This window comes from Peromyscus leucopus, chromosome 7, assembly GCF_004664715.2.
Source record: "Peromyscus leucopus breed LL Stock chromosome 7, UCI_PerLeu_2.1, whole genome shotgun sequence".
NCBI classification, from domain to species: domain Eukaryota; kingdom Metazoa; phylum Chordata; class Mammalia; order Rodentia; family Cricetidae; genus Peromyscus; species Peromyscus leucopus.
The window spans coordinates 99,867,753-99,881,312 of record NC_051069.1 but is presented as its reverse complement, the minus strand read 5'-3'; the positions used below and the strand labels follow the sequence as shown (position 1 = coordinate 99,881,312).

Here is a 13,560-nt window from a genome sequence, read left to right as displayed (position 1 = left end):
AACTCTTTTTATTAGTTATGTAATACTGCAGTTATGATGAAGGAGAGGGCTTTTCCCATGGACCACACACACTCATTTCTGTATCTCAATTAAATTCACTTCATTTTAAATGCAGACTCCAAATGTGTGTCTTTGGGAGATATAAGAAGACTTCTTAGCTGAGGCTTTGTTGATGGAGTCAATGAAAATACACAGAAAAACGAACACACAAACAAGGACTGAGGGATAGCTCAGAAGGCCAAATGCTTAAGCATAAGGACCTGAGTTTAAGCCCTAGAACCTATGTAAAAAAAATGACATCCTGAGGAATAACACCCAAGGTGGACCTCCACGTGCACCCACACACATGCACTCTTACACTTGTGAACAGTCACACACATACATACACACACATTCACACACTATATAAATACCTTATATGTATATACACATATAAATATACATGTATATATAAAAAAACTAAAGTTTCCATCCCTCAAAAATGACAACTAGTTATATTCGAGAGATTGACTAAAATTTCCATTATTTTGCCCTGCTGTGATAGCAACTGTAGAAATTCTTACCACAGTGTGTTTGTCTAAAATCCTTAGTATGTCTTCTTATAGCTTAGCATGGGTCTTTAAAAAAAAACAGAAACAAAACAGACTTTTTAAAAGTCTTTGGTGAGCCCCAGTGAACAAACCTCACTCCCCTCCATAAATCACGCCATTGTGGGGTAGTGTGCCATCAAGACGGGCTGCATTTATCTCCCTACAGCAATCCTCACAGGAATCTGTTCAGAAAGTATTGGCCATGTTATCTTTCCAAAAAGGTTAAAAGAGGGATTTGCTTATCTATAATGATTTATGGAACTGACAAAGAAGTGCACAAATTGTGGCCAGAAAATGCATACGAATTGACAGAATGGTTTAAAACAAAATTATGGTGTCGGGACACGGAGCTGATAGCTCCATTCTCTAATAGGACAAAGGAACTGAGCTTCATAAATCACATTTGTCAGGAATAAATAAAAAGAGTACCCAATGAGGCCGCTGGCCCTTGTTGTTTCTAGCTCTCTCCTAATTTGTTGAACTGCCCTGCCCTGCTCTGACTGCCTTGGAGATAAGGGCTTCTGTCGCTGCCTTGCTCTCTCCCGATTAGGTCTCAACACCAATAAATAAGACAGTTGCTTCTGTAAGTGTGCCCTGTCCATATCTGACTTTCCTGGTGGCTGCTAAATGATTTTGTACGACTTGACAATTTCAACACAAACAGATCTATCTGAGCAAAGACCCATGTCAACCCATCCAGAAATCGCACTTCCTGTGACTGTGGCAGCAATTATGCTTTCCAGTTCCTTCACTTACAAAACCATTAGCAAATACAACACCCTACACTCAGATATCCAACAGAAGAGCTAGAATAAAGTCATACCTGTCCCCAAGCCCAGAACTATTACACTGTCAAATATACTGGGCAGGAGTGAAGAGCAGGTAAATGCAGATAAATACTTGTAAAGTTAACTTTAAAACCTGTTTCACATCTCTAGATGAAGAAATGAAACAGACGTGTACCAGATCTGTTCATCTTTCAGAACTGATTATGAAATTGTGTTACTGAACATAGAAGAGGAACAAGCCATATGTTGACTTAATTGACATTTTTCACACCAACTGAATTGTTTTAAAATATTTTTTATAACTCCCAGGGTTCTGTGTTTTACTGTGGCCCTAACAAAATGCAAAGACAAACTTCAACACAACTTCCTCTCCTGATTCCAGAGTTATATTAAGTTCTCACTGCGCAGTGGGTAGTAGCTGGTATTTGCACCTTCTCAGAAAACCCTCACCTAATTCCAACCAGTTTCCAGTAAGATCTTCTATGGACCCTTGGTGTTCTCTGCCTAGTAACATGGCTCTTCCGACATATGTAGAAGGACGATATGAACATCTGTCTACGGGCGTGGTGGGTCTTTCAGCCATCTCGAAGTGTGAGCAGGGGCCTCTCCTCTTGCTCATTTGATAAGCGAGAAACCACAAGAGAACGAGATGCAGGAAGCCATCAAAGAAAAGATGATTACACCAGAGCAAGGAAATCCTGACAGGTTGGGCGAACCTGTGGTTTCCTGAGCAGTGCCTGTGTGCAGAGGAGTTTGGGAGCACACAGGTTCCACACTGCTGCTGAGAAGGACACTGGGCATGGACAACAGCCATAACCTTCTGGTCTATTACATCCACAACAATGGGCAGCCACCTTCTTCACAGCCAATTCTAAGTCTAGGAAACAAGAGGCATTTCTGAATGAATATTTTGATAAGTAGCACTGGTGGGAGGGCCTTTCAACCAAGGACTCTAACAGAAACAAGGAAAAGGGTTCAGCAGGAATGTGAGGAGGATGTGAGAGTGTAGTAACGGGAGTATAAGTGACCAAATCTAACTGCATTACACACATGTACAGAAACTGTCAATGAGTAAATATTTTTACATAGAATTATTTTATTGTTGGAGAATTTCACTTATGAATGTAAGATGTATCAATCAAACCCATCTTTCCACACCTTACCTTCTGAATCCTCTCATATCACCACAACCACCTTTCCCTCCTAATTTCAAGTGTTCTTTAAAAAAAAAATGAGTCCACTTAGTGCCACTAGTATGCATAGTGGTGTAGGGTCATCCACTGGATTGTAGGCGGCCTATCAGGGACTGTATCCAAAGAACACAAACTCTCTCTCCCCAAGCAGTCATCAATCACTAATATCTCCGAAGCTAGGGCTGGGTCTTCATGAGCCCCTCCCTTGCATGCTGGATGTGGGCTGGCTTTGTCTTGTGCAGGTTTTGCACACACATGCAGTCACAGCTGCTGAGTTTACGGGTGCAACAGCCTTTTCATTTTGGAAAAAAAAATGCTACTTTTGCAGCGTCAACCACAACCTCTGTCACTTACAATCTTTCCATCCCCCCTTCCATGGCGAATCCTGAGCCTTGGGAGAAGTAGTTGTGATGCAGATGTCCCTTTAAGGACTGGGTGCCCCATAGAAAGAATAAATATCTTAAAAATAAAAGATAGATATGATATGCTTGGGGAATGCAAGGCAGTACATTCAATGGCCTCCACACTGCCTCCCAAATGAGAATGCATCCCACAGTAAAGTCTCTAGAACTACTGAGCCAGAGACTCTTGCATTGAAGTGGGTATTTTTTTTATATTGTTCTATATGGGGAAAAGGGGGAATTGACTAAAAAAGCATGATGAAGGAGGGTATGTTACATTCCATCCCAGAGACATTTTCTTCTCCTCACCAGTCTACTCTCCTAAAGTCACAGGTGGGTACAACATCATAGTCAAGGCAAATGAGCCAATTATACCAGGAAATCACTTTACCCAAGTGCATACTGGGAAATCAAACTGCCAAAAGTGCCTCGTGATGGGCACCTGGCATTGTCCTTGAAAATGAAACTAGCAGCATATAACCAGGGCCAAAGTACTGTTAGTCCCTCTCAAAGCCCCTGTTTTCAGTTTAAGTCAGAAATGGCCCTGTGGTCGGTTCTGAGTGAAGCAGCTGGGGGGCGGGGGGAGTAGAGACAGCACACGGGGCTGCTGGAATAGCTAGCCCTGCATCCACGGATCAGACACACTGTGGTCAGCAAGACCTTGGAGCTGAAGATCCTGAGGCAGAGACTCGGGTCACCAAGAACCCCAGACAGCTTCTTATGCCCTCCCATCCACGCCACGGGTTATGTGCTGTGGTCTCATTTTCATTCAGTTGTGGGAACTTAAATTTGTCCTTCTTAATTGACTTGCTGATCCATTCATCACTCAACAGTGTGCTATCCTGTCTCCATAAGCTTGTGTATATTCTATAGTTTCTCTTGTTATTGATAACTAAGACTAGATCTGTCATATATTCATCCTTGGATAACAGTTCAATGTGTGAAAAAAAAGATACTTTCACATCAATGTTTACAGCAGCCTTATTCACAAAAAAAAAACTAATTTACAGAACCAGTCTGTGTCTATTGATTCAGAAATGGATAAAGAAAATGTAATAAATGATACATATTCATACACATAAAATTGAATGATTTCAAAGACTTATTTTCTTATTATGCATATGTGTGTCTGTCAACATATGTGTATGTGCACGTAAGTACAGTACCTGCAGAGTCCAGAAAAGGGTTATGGATTCCCTGGATCTGGAGTTGTGGGCTGCCAGACATGACTGCTGGGAACCAAACTCTAGTCCTCTACAGGGGCATGATCTCAGCTACTGAACCATTTCTCCATGATGGATATTCCTCAGCTATTCAGTGGAACAAAGTTGTGTCATTTGGAGAAAAATGGAGACGATCATATGAAATGAATAAAATCTGCCCCAGAAAGATAAATCCCAAGTGATTGTTACTTTTGTGTTTTCTAGGTTTTAGATGGATGCACAAAATCGTATGTTTACTTAATAACATGTAAACAGAAGCAGATGCATCTAGGGGACCAGAGGGGACTAACTTAATGGAATGGGAAGGAAGAGAAAAAAGGGTAGCAGGCTGTGGGAGAACATGCTAAAAGAACATTACAGAGTTGTCTGAATTTGTCTTTATGTAAGCCTAGACCAGGTAAAATCAGACAAAAATGAAGAACAATTTTTTAAAAATCTGAAGACAATTTTGGGTAGCCCAGTCTATATAACTTCATTTACATTTTTGCATTCACCCTTCCAGACCTTGTCAAAAAATATAATAAAGCTTTCAATGCACGAAATACATCTGAAACCTGAATTAGATTGTCACTAGTCACATGGAATGGTATACATCTAACTGAGCTTTGGGTTGAGTTACGAATGTATTGGAAGAATTAGAAGACACAGGCTTCTAATTCTTTGAGAAGCCCAAGACATCTGCTTTTAAGTTTAATGTGTCCCTACTGGGCATGACTGCCTTGCCACACATGATACACCATGCAGCTTGGCTACCAGAACCATCTACACTCCCCTAAAACAGCCACCACAGGTCATGTCTTGGATGTGACTGAGGTAGCAACCTACAGTAGTGTCGTTTGTATTTTTATTCTTTTCTCTTTGGGGACCCGCCACCCAGCTCCCAAATAAATCGCTCACAGAAGCTTTTACTTAATTATAAATGCCCAGCCTTTCCAGCTTTCCTTAATTTAAATTAAGGGAAAAAAGTCTACCTTTTGCCTCTGGGCTTTTTCTGTTCTCTTACTTCCGTACATCTTACTCTTACTCCTACCCAGTGGCTGGCTGTGTAGTTGGGTGACTGGCCCCTGGAGTCCTCCTCCTTCTCTGGATACTTCTTTTTTCTTTTCACAATTTTCCTTCTATATACTCTCTGTGCCTGCCAGCCCCACCTATCCTTTCTCCTGCCTTGCTATTGACCTCTCAGCTCTTTATTAGACCATCAGGTATTTTACACAGGCACAGTAACACAGCTTCACAGAGTTAAAACAAATGCAACATAAACAGAAGTAACACACCTTAAAATAATATTCTGTAACATTTTCCCCTTTTGTCTAAATAAAAAGAAAGGTTTTAATTTTAACATAGTATAACTACATACAACAAAAACAGTTATCAAGTAAGAATTACATTTACAATACTCTGTCCATTTGTAGTTAGCATATTCAGAGAAAATAATGCATTATCTACCCTATCTTAGTGAATCCAAAATTTTATACCTAATTTACTTTGTATCATAACTAAGGAAAACTGCAACCATAACTATTTGGTCTTCAAAGACCCAGAAGGATGTAATATTATCTAACAACAGAGACATTTGGCTGCCTGGACAGTCACCCAGAGTTCCTCTGAAACGTTGGGGCATCTATCTTTAGCCTACAGGTCTAGAATATCTGTCAGACTCTTTTATAAAGCAGGAATTTTGAAGGACTGCCCTGCCTTGTTTTGGCAAAGTTTAGCAGTCACTATATGGCAGACTCTTCTGTGGAGCAGGAATTTTGAAGGACTATCCTGCCTTGTTTTGGGAAAGTTCAACAGTCACTTGCCTGTGGGTCCTGCATGTCCAGTCTGCACAGCACATTGTCAGCAGTCAAAGGCAAGAACAGTTTTTTTGTTGGTGGTGGTGTTGGTGGTGGGTTTTTTGTTGTTGTTGTTGTTGTTTTGTTTTGTTTTTGCTCAGTGGCTAACTTCACCACAATGAAAGCAAACTCCGTAAGGAGTTTCTTTGATGCCCATCATCTCGGAAGTAAATTGGTGCTGCCAGGAACAGATTTGTCTCATTGTCACAAAAAACTCTATGTTAACGAAACATTTTAAATGCTATATTCTGTAGGTCTTAGAAAGGTTTGAAGACCATCTCTCTATCTAAAATATATTTCTTATGATCTGGAAAGCATACCTAACATACCTATAAATTTGATTGTTATAAATAACTAACCACTAACCTATGTTTTCTGATTATCCTATATAGTTTATAATAACAATTTTCAAAAACTAGAATTTTACCTTATATTTTTAAATGAACTGCATAGGTACAATACCTTAAACAAGAGTAGAAACACGGATGTTACAGAGTGGAGAGAGTGAGGAGGCTGTGTCTGGCTCCGGCTCTCACAGCCATTGCAGTACATTGAGTTCCATAGAAACAGCGCCCGGGCCAGTTTTTGTGAGCCGGACGAGAGGACTCTGTGCCTCGCGGAGGAAAATCAACTAAACATGGGCAAAGGAGATCCTAAGAAGCCGAGAGGCAAAATGTCTTCATATGCATTCTTTGTGCAAACTTGCCGGGAGGAACACAAGAAGAAGCACCCGGATGCTTCTGTCAACTTCTCAGAGTTCTCGAAAAAGTGCTCAGAAAGGTGGAAGACCATGTCTGCTAAAGAAAATGGGAAATCTGTAGACATGGCAAAGGCTGACAAGGCTCGTAATGAGAGAGAAATGAAAACCTACAACCTCCCCCCAAAGGGGAGAACAAAAAGAAGTTCAAGGACCCCAATGCACCCAAGAGGCCTCCTTCGGCCCGGCTTGTCCATCGGGGATGTGGCGAAGAAGAAGCTGGGGGGAGATGTGAGCAGCACTGCCGCGGGCGACAAGCAGCCCTACGAGAAGAAGGCTGACAAGCTGAAGGAGAAGCACAAGAAGGACATCGCTGCCTACAGGGCTAAAGGAAAACCTGATGCAGAGAAGAAGGGGGTCGTCAAGGCTGAAAAGAGCAAGAAAAAGAAGGAAGAGGAAGATGAGGAGGAGGATGAAGAGGATGAGGAAGAGGAGGAAGAAGAGGAAGACGAAGATGAAGAAGATGATGAATAAGTTGGTTCTAGCGCAGTTTTTTTCTCGTCTATAAAGCATTTAACCCCCCTGTACACAACTCACTCCTTTTAAAGAAAAAAATTGAAATGTAAGGCTGTGTAAGATCTGTTTTTTAACTGTACAGTGTCTTTTTTTGTATAGTTAACACACTACCGAATGTGTCTTTAGATAGCCCTGTCCTGGTGGTATTCTCAATAGCCACTAACCTTGCCTGGTACAGTCTGGGGTTGTAAATTGGCATGGAAATTTAAAGCAGGTTCTTGTTGGTGCACAGCACAAATTAGTTATATATGGGGACGGTAGGGGTTTTTTTTGTTTGTTTGTTTTTATTTTTTGTTTTTGTTTTTTTTTTCTTCAGTTGTCTCTGATGCAGCTTATTACGAAGATAATTGCTGTTCTGTTAACTGAATACCATTCTGTAATTGCAAAAAAAAAAATTGCAACTGTTTTGTTGACATTCTGAATGCTTCTAAGTAAACACAATTTTTTTATTAAAAAAAAGAGTAGAAACATATATACAATATGTGGTAACAAAAACAACCTTAAATTTTCATCAATATACTATATTCCCCTAAATAATAACAAACATCCATAACCCATAAAATAACCAAAAGCCTCCCACATCCCTCTTGGGAATGTGGACATTGTGTTCTCCAAACTGCTTCCTGCTGTCTATGGATCTTTAGGGTCCCAGGGAGAAAATTTTGAGATAATGACCAAGTCCTGGGAAGACTAGCAGTAACCTTTGCTGATAGATATCTGTCAAGATTCAGGGGGTCTTACCCGATCAAACCTGATCCATATTAACCCTGAAGGAATCCACAGCCTCCATCTCCCATGGGAACAAAATTCCAAAGCATTTTTTATTCCAATTTGACAAATACATTTTTGACTTTTTAAAAGTTAAGGCATTCCTAAGATATATAGGCTGATTCATTTCAACAGTCCCTCTTTTAATTCCAGGTCTCTTTGCAGTTGTCCTTTGCTATTTAACAATCAAAAAATTCAAAATCTACACAGTAACATACAGGATCCCGACTACCTGTGTATTTCCCATCTTATGTGGCTTTTTTCTTTTGTTACTTTTACTCTCTCTTTAAAGACTATGGTATTATTTTTAAACTATCCATTTCTTTCTATGACTATACCCTTTTTCTTAAGCCTATGCACATTCTTAAACACACTGTAACCCATTTAAAGGTTTTTCCATCTAGACCTCTTTCACTGCATATTTTCAGCATTTTTTTGACTATGTGAACAAAACTTTAAATACTAACTTACACCTAGGATCCTCCACATGTGGCTCTCAGCTGGCTCCACCCACTTCTCAGGTCATGAAAGCCAAGTGTGAAACTCACAGCTGGCCAGAGGTTTGTCTGAACAAGAACTGCATTCAACCTTCCTAGAGCTCTAGAATGCCGATGTTTGCACTGTGACAGGCATTTTTACTTAGTTTTTCTGTTCCTACTTAACATATTAGCTAGTCAGGGGCTTACCATCAGGCATAAAATCTTAAAGGAGCTATATCCTTTTTTTCTCCCAAAGCTTTCTCAAGCCCTATGTGGAAATCTGAGCATCATGTTGGTACGCCAAAATGTTGTTGTTTGTTTTTGCTCTTTTTGGGGGCAAAATCCCAGCTCCCAAATAAATCACACACAGAGGTTTATTCTTAATTATAAATGTCCAGCCTTAGCTTGGCTTGTTTCTTGCCAGCTTTCCTTAACTTAAATTATCCTGTTCTCTTGCTTCTGTAAATCTTACTCTTACTCCATGGCTTGCTGTGTGGCTGGGTGGCTGGCCCCTGGAGTCCTCCTCCTTCTCTGGATATTTCTTTTTTTCTCCCCCCAGATTTCTCCCTCTATATATTCTGTCTGCCTGCCAGCCCCACCTATCCATTCTCCTGCCTCACTATTGGCTACTCTGCTCTTTATTAAACCATCAGGTATTCTAGACAGGCAAAGTATCACAGCTTCACAGAGTTAAACAAACAAAACATAAACAAAAGTAACATACTTTAAAATACTATTCCCCAGCACTGCAGAGCTCAGTTCATTTCTGCAGTCTTCTATCTCCTCCAGGGTGAGTCACACAGCTGCTTGACTAGAGTCCTCAGACCACATCTGGAGCAGTGCTGGCCTCCCGCCTGATTGGTCTGAAAAGCCTTTGTTTCTGCAAAAAAGTCAAAGTAAACAGACCTTTGTCTCTTTTAAACACAAGAGACTCACTCAAAACCCTAATAAGAACTCCATGCTCAGAGCAACACTTTAGAGTGCTTTACGCTCCCAAAACTATGCAGATGGCAAAGAGCTGACAGACATTTGTGTCTTCCCTTTTAAAATTCTGCTGTTTCCAAACAAAATTAACTTTACATTCATTCATGAGGAGTATATTTTTCTTGAATTTCTTGTAAATGATAGTTGTTGTTTTTGCATTCATTATGATAGCAGAAAACACTTTCAAACAGACAAATCCAATTAGCATGAACATATTGTGCTTTCATCAGCAAACAAAAAATGGCACCACCAGAATAAACACTGGTCTTCCAGGAGAAACAGAAATGAATCCTAAAGATTCACTTCAGTTCCTAACAATTAATACTAAAGCCAAGCCCACTGAAAACCCCAGCACTGCATGACAACCCAGCTGCTAAATGGATATGTGGAGTCATGTCAACAAAGCCAAGAAACAGGGGCTTCCACTGGGCTCAGGAATTGTTTGCAATCATTGAGTTGTATAAAGAAAAATCATAAAAATATTCTTGTTCTTTCTGTTAAAGTAAATGGTGTCCACCTGTTTCAATCTGTGGAATTCAAGTCCCCAAAGTCCCTTCCCCAAGTGGGTCCCAAATTCTGTGCCCAGGAGATGGGGCCCATAGCAGGATGCTCCCAACTGTTGTGCACTCCAACATAGGTTCACAGTGTTGTGGTCTAGTCAGCCAGCTGACACTGTCAGCTAGGAGAGGAGAGTGACTCAGTGTAGATGGGGCTAGGAGGAGGAGTCAAGGAGGCACATCAGAAGGCCTGATGTCTTAGTTAGAATTCTATTGCTGTGAAGAGACACCAGGACCACTCTTATAAAGGAAAACACTTAATTGGGGCTGGCTTACAGTTTCAGAGGTTTAGTCTCTGGTGATAGTTTAATTGTGCTGAAATGTGATTTTATTTGTATGTTAATAAATAAAGCTTGCCTGGAGATCAGAGGTCATTAGCGAGCCAGGAACAGAAGTCAGGTGGTGGTAGCCCATGCCCTTAATCCAATCACATGGCAGGCAGAGTCTCTGTGTGGTCAAGGATACAACCAAGTGTGGTGACATGAACCTTTAATCCCAGTACCAACCATAGAGACCTGGAGGTCTTATAGACAGACAGTGATGAGGAAGTCATGTGGTTGGGTTTAGAGTCAATGAGAAGGCAAAACAGAAAGGCAATAAAAAGACAAGTCAGACAGGAAGAAACTCTCTCTCAGGGGAATCTTGGCTCTTCACTAGTGCTCTGATCTCTTGGGATTTTAACTCTGTATTTGTCTCTGTGTTTCTTATTTAATAAGACTGTTTAGAAATTTGTCTACATTAGTCCATTATCATTATGGTGGGACATGGCAGTGTGCAGACAGACATGGTGCTGGAGAAGGAGCTGAGAGTTCTGCATTTTAATCCACAGGCAACAGAAGGAGAGACTGGCACACTGGGTGTGGCTTGAGCGTATATGAGACCTCAAAGCCCACATCTACAGTGACACACTTCCTCCAGCAAGGCCACACCCACTCCAACAAGCCACACTTCCTGATAGACAAACTTCTGGTCCTCCTACCTCTTCCTCCATGCTGGGATTTCAGGCATGCACCACTACATCCAGTTTTATGTGGTGCTAGGGATCAAACCAAGGTTTTCGTGCAGTATGCTACAAACTGAGCTATGTCCCAGCCCCTATTTTTAACTTAGTAAAAATTTCAAGGATATTTAGGGGCAGAACACAATATTTTTATTCAGTGTTTAGATATTTGCATTAAATAATACTTAAATATATACATTACAATCAAAGCAGAGTCCAGAACACACATGAGTTTTACCACATAGCAGTCACCCACATCCCTTGGGAGACCAAGTCATTGTAATGAATAACAAAGCTCTATGAAGTCAGACATCCCTCTTGGCCTCTTCAAGATGACTCTCAATGCAATGACCCTTACCTGTGCCTGAACAATTTTATTCTTAACCCAATCTTGCCTCATGTCACCATGCTGAAACAGTGCTGGACCAGCTTCTCACTGTGCCACACACCTGCCTGAAAGACAGCCGCTTCTGAGGAACTCTTTCTGTTGTTGCTTTGCTGGAGTCTTCCTCAGTCTTCTCCGCCTTGGCTGTGTCTTTGCCTTCCATATTCTCTCCTTCCCTCCTCTTCTCCTTCCTGCTGGCCTCGGGACTCTGTGCCTCCAGCACCCAGCACAGGCCCAGTCTTAGCACCATCCTGAAACTAGAAAAGCCCAAAGACTGCTAATGGCTTTGGGGCCAATCAAGTTAGGGACTGTTTTCTCCAGCACTTCACTGTAGGATAATATCTTAGTTAGGGATTCTATCACTGTGAAGAGACACCATGATCACAGTGTCTTTTATAAAAGTAAATATTTAATTGTGCTGGCTTACAGTGCAGAGGCTCAGTCTATCATCTTCATGGTGGCACATGGTGGCATGCAGGCAGACATGGTGCTGGAGAAGGAGCTGAGAGTTTTACATCTCATGCAGGCAACAGTAAGTGGTTCATCTCACTGGGCTGGCTTGAGCATATGTGAGATTACCTCCACAGTGACACACTATCCAAAAAGTCCACACCTACTCCAACAAGGCCACACCTCCTAATAGTGCCACTCCCTTTGGGGGGCCATTTTATTTCAAACCAAACAGATAGGAACCTCTGAAATTTAAACTGGATGGACAGACCCTACCCTTCCACTAAGTGCCAGCATAGCCACCTGGTCTCCTCTGCCAAGGTCTTCTAAGTATCCCAGTATGGTGACAGGCACCAAGAGAGAAATTCTGCTCTGGACCCAAATGATAGGCTGAGCTCTGCTTTCCTACCTCCTGAAAGACAGCTTTGTGTAGCCTTGCTTGGTCCTTCTATGGGGCAGCCAGATTGACCAACTGGTCCTCACATTTGATCTGGGATACACTTCATCTCCCAAAACAGACTTTCATCCTGTAACCATTCCTGAGTATGAAGGGATTGGCCATGTTCCTGCTGAGACAGAGATGAGTAGGTCTTCTGTCTTAGTTAGAAAGAAGTCCTGCTGAGACACCACGACAAAAGCAATTCTTATAAAGGAAAAACATTTCATTGGGATGACTAATAATTTCAGAGTAGTTTAGTCCATTATCATCATGGTGGGACATGGCAATGTGCAGACAGACATGGTGCTAGAGATGTAGCTAAGAGTCCTACATCTTGATTGACAGGAAGTGAACTGAACCACTAGGCATGGCTTGTGCATATATGAGACCTTAAAGCCCACCTCCACAGTGACACACTTCTTCCAACAAGGCCTTTTCTACTCCAACAAAGCCATACCTCCTAATAGTGCCACTCTCTATAAGCTTATGGGGCCAGTTACGTTCAAACCACCACATCGGTCCTCACCAGGACCCAGGCTACTGGCGATGCACCCTGTCATTCCCAAGCAGCTCCTGAGAGAAGCCCTTACTTTCCCTCTCCTCATCCATTCTCAGGCTCCCCTTTGTTCCCAGCATGCTACAGAGCTAGTACCCCAACTTCTCAGAGAGCTGACACTTCCTCAGAGATCATCAGAGGCATTACTTCTAAGTCAAAATGCAAAGACTGTCCAATAAAGTAGAAATTATGCTCAACTTTAAGCTGTGAACTAGAGTACTGGATATCCAGGCAGAAGCCCATGGGCCCCTCAAAGCCCAGAGTTAGCACAGTAAGCTTTATGAGCCATCAATTTCATTTAATAGTAATAACTTTGAACTTCATAAATATTAAACTAAAGGATAAATTATTAGGGAGAACATTATATCATGTTCATTAATTTTAAAATACAAAACCCTAGGATTTGCTTTAATTCAGACCAAAACTATTAGCATGAGTCTGGATCACTTCCTTAGACCACCCCATTGTCACCGAGGGGCACACATTCACTCTCAACACCTGTAAATGGGAACATTCAAGAAATACACTATCATGGCTGATCCCCATTGTTCAAGATGGCTCCTGTAGTGTTGGAAATTTCTTTTACATTTTACAGTTATGCACTCCTCCCCTTCCTGTCCAACCCCCTCATCCTCCTCC

The 13,560-nt window shown here is 41.5% G+C and overlaps 1 pseudogene; it reads left to right on the top strand.

The window, feature by feature from the left end:
- The first annotated feature begins 6,639 nt into the window (after nt 1-6,639).
- Nucleotides 6,640-7,353, top strand: LOC114710922 (annotated as a pseudogene).
- Nucleotides 7,354-13,560: the final 6,207 nt, after the last annotated feature.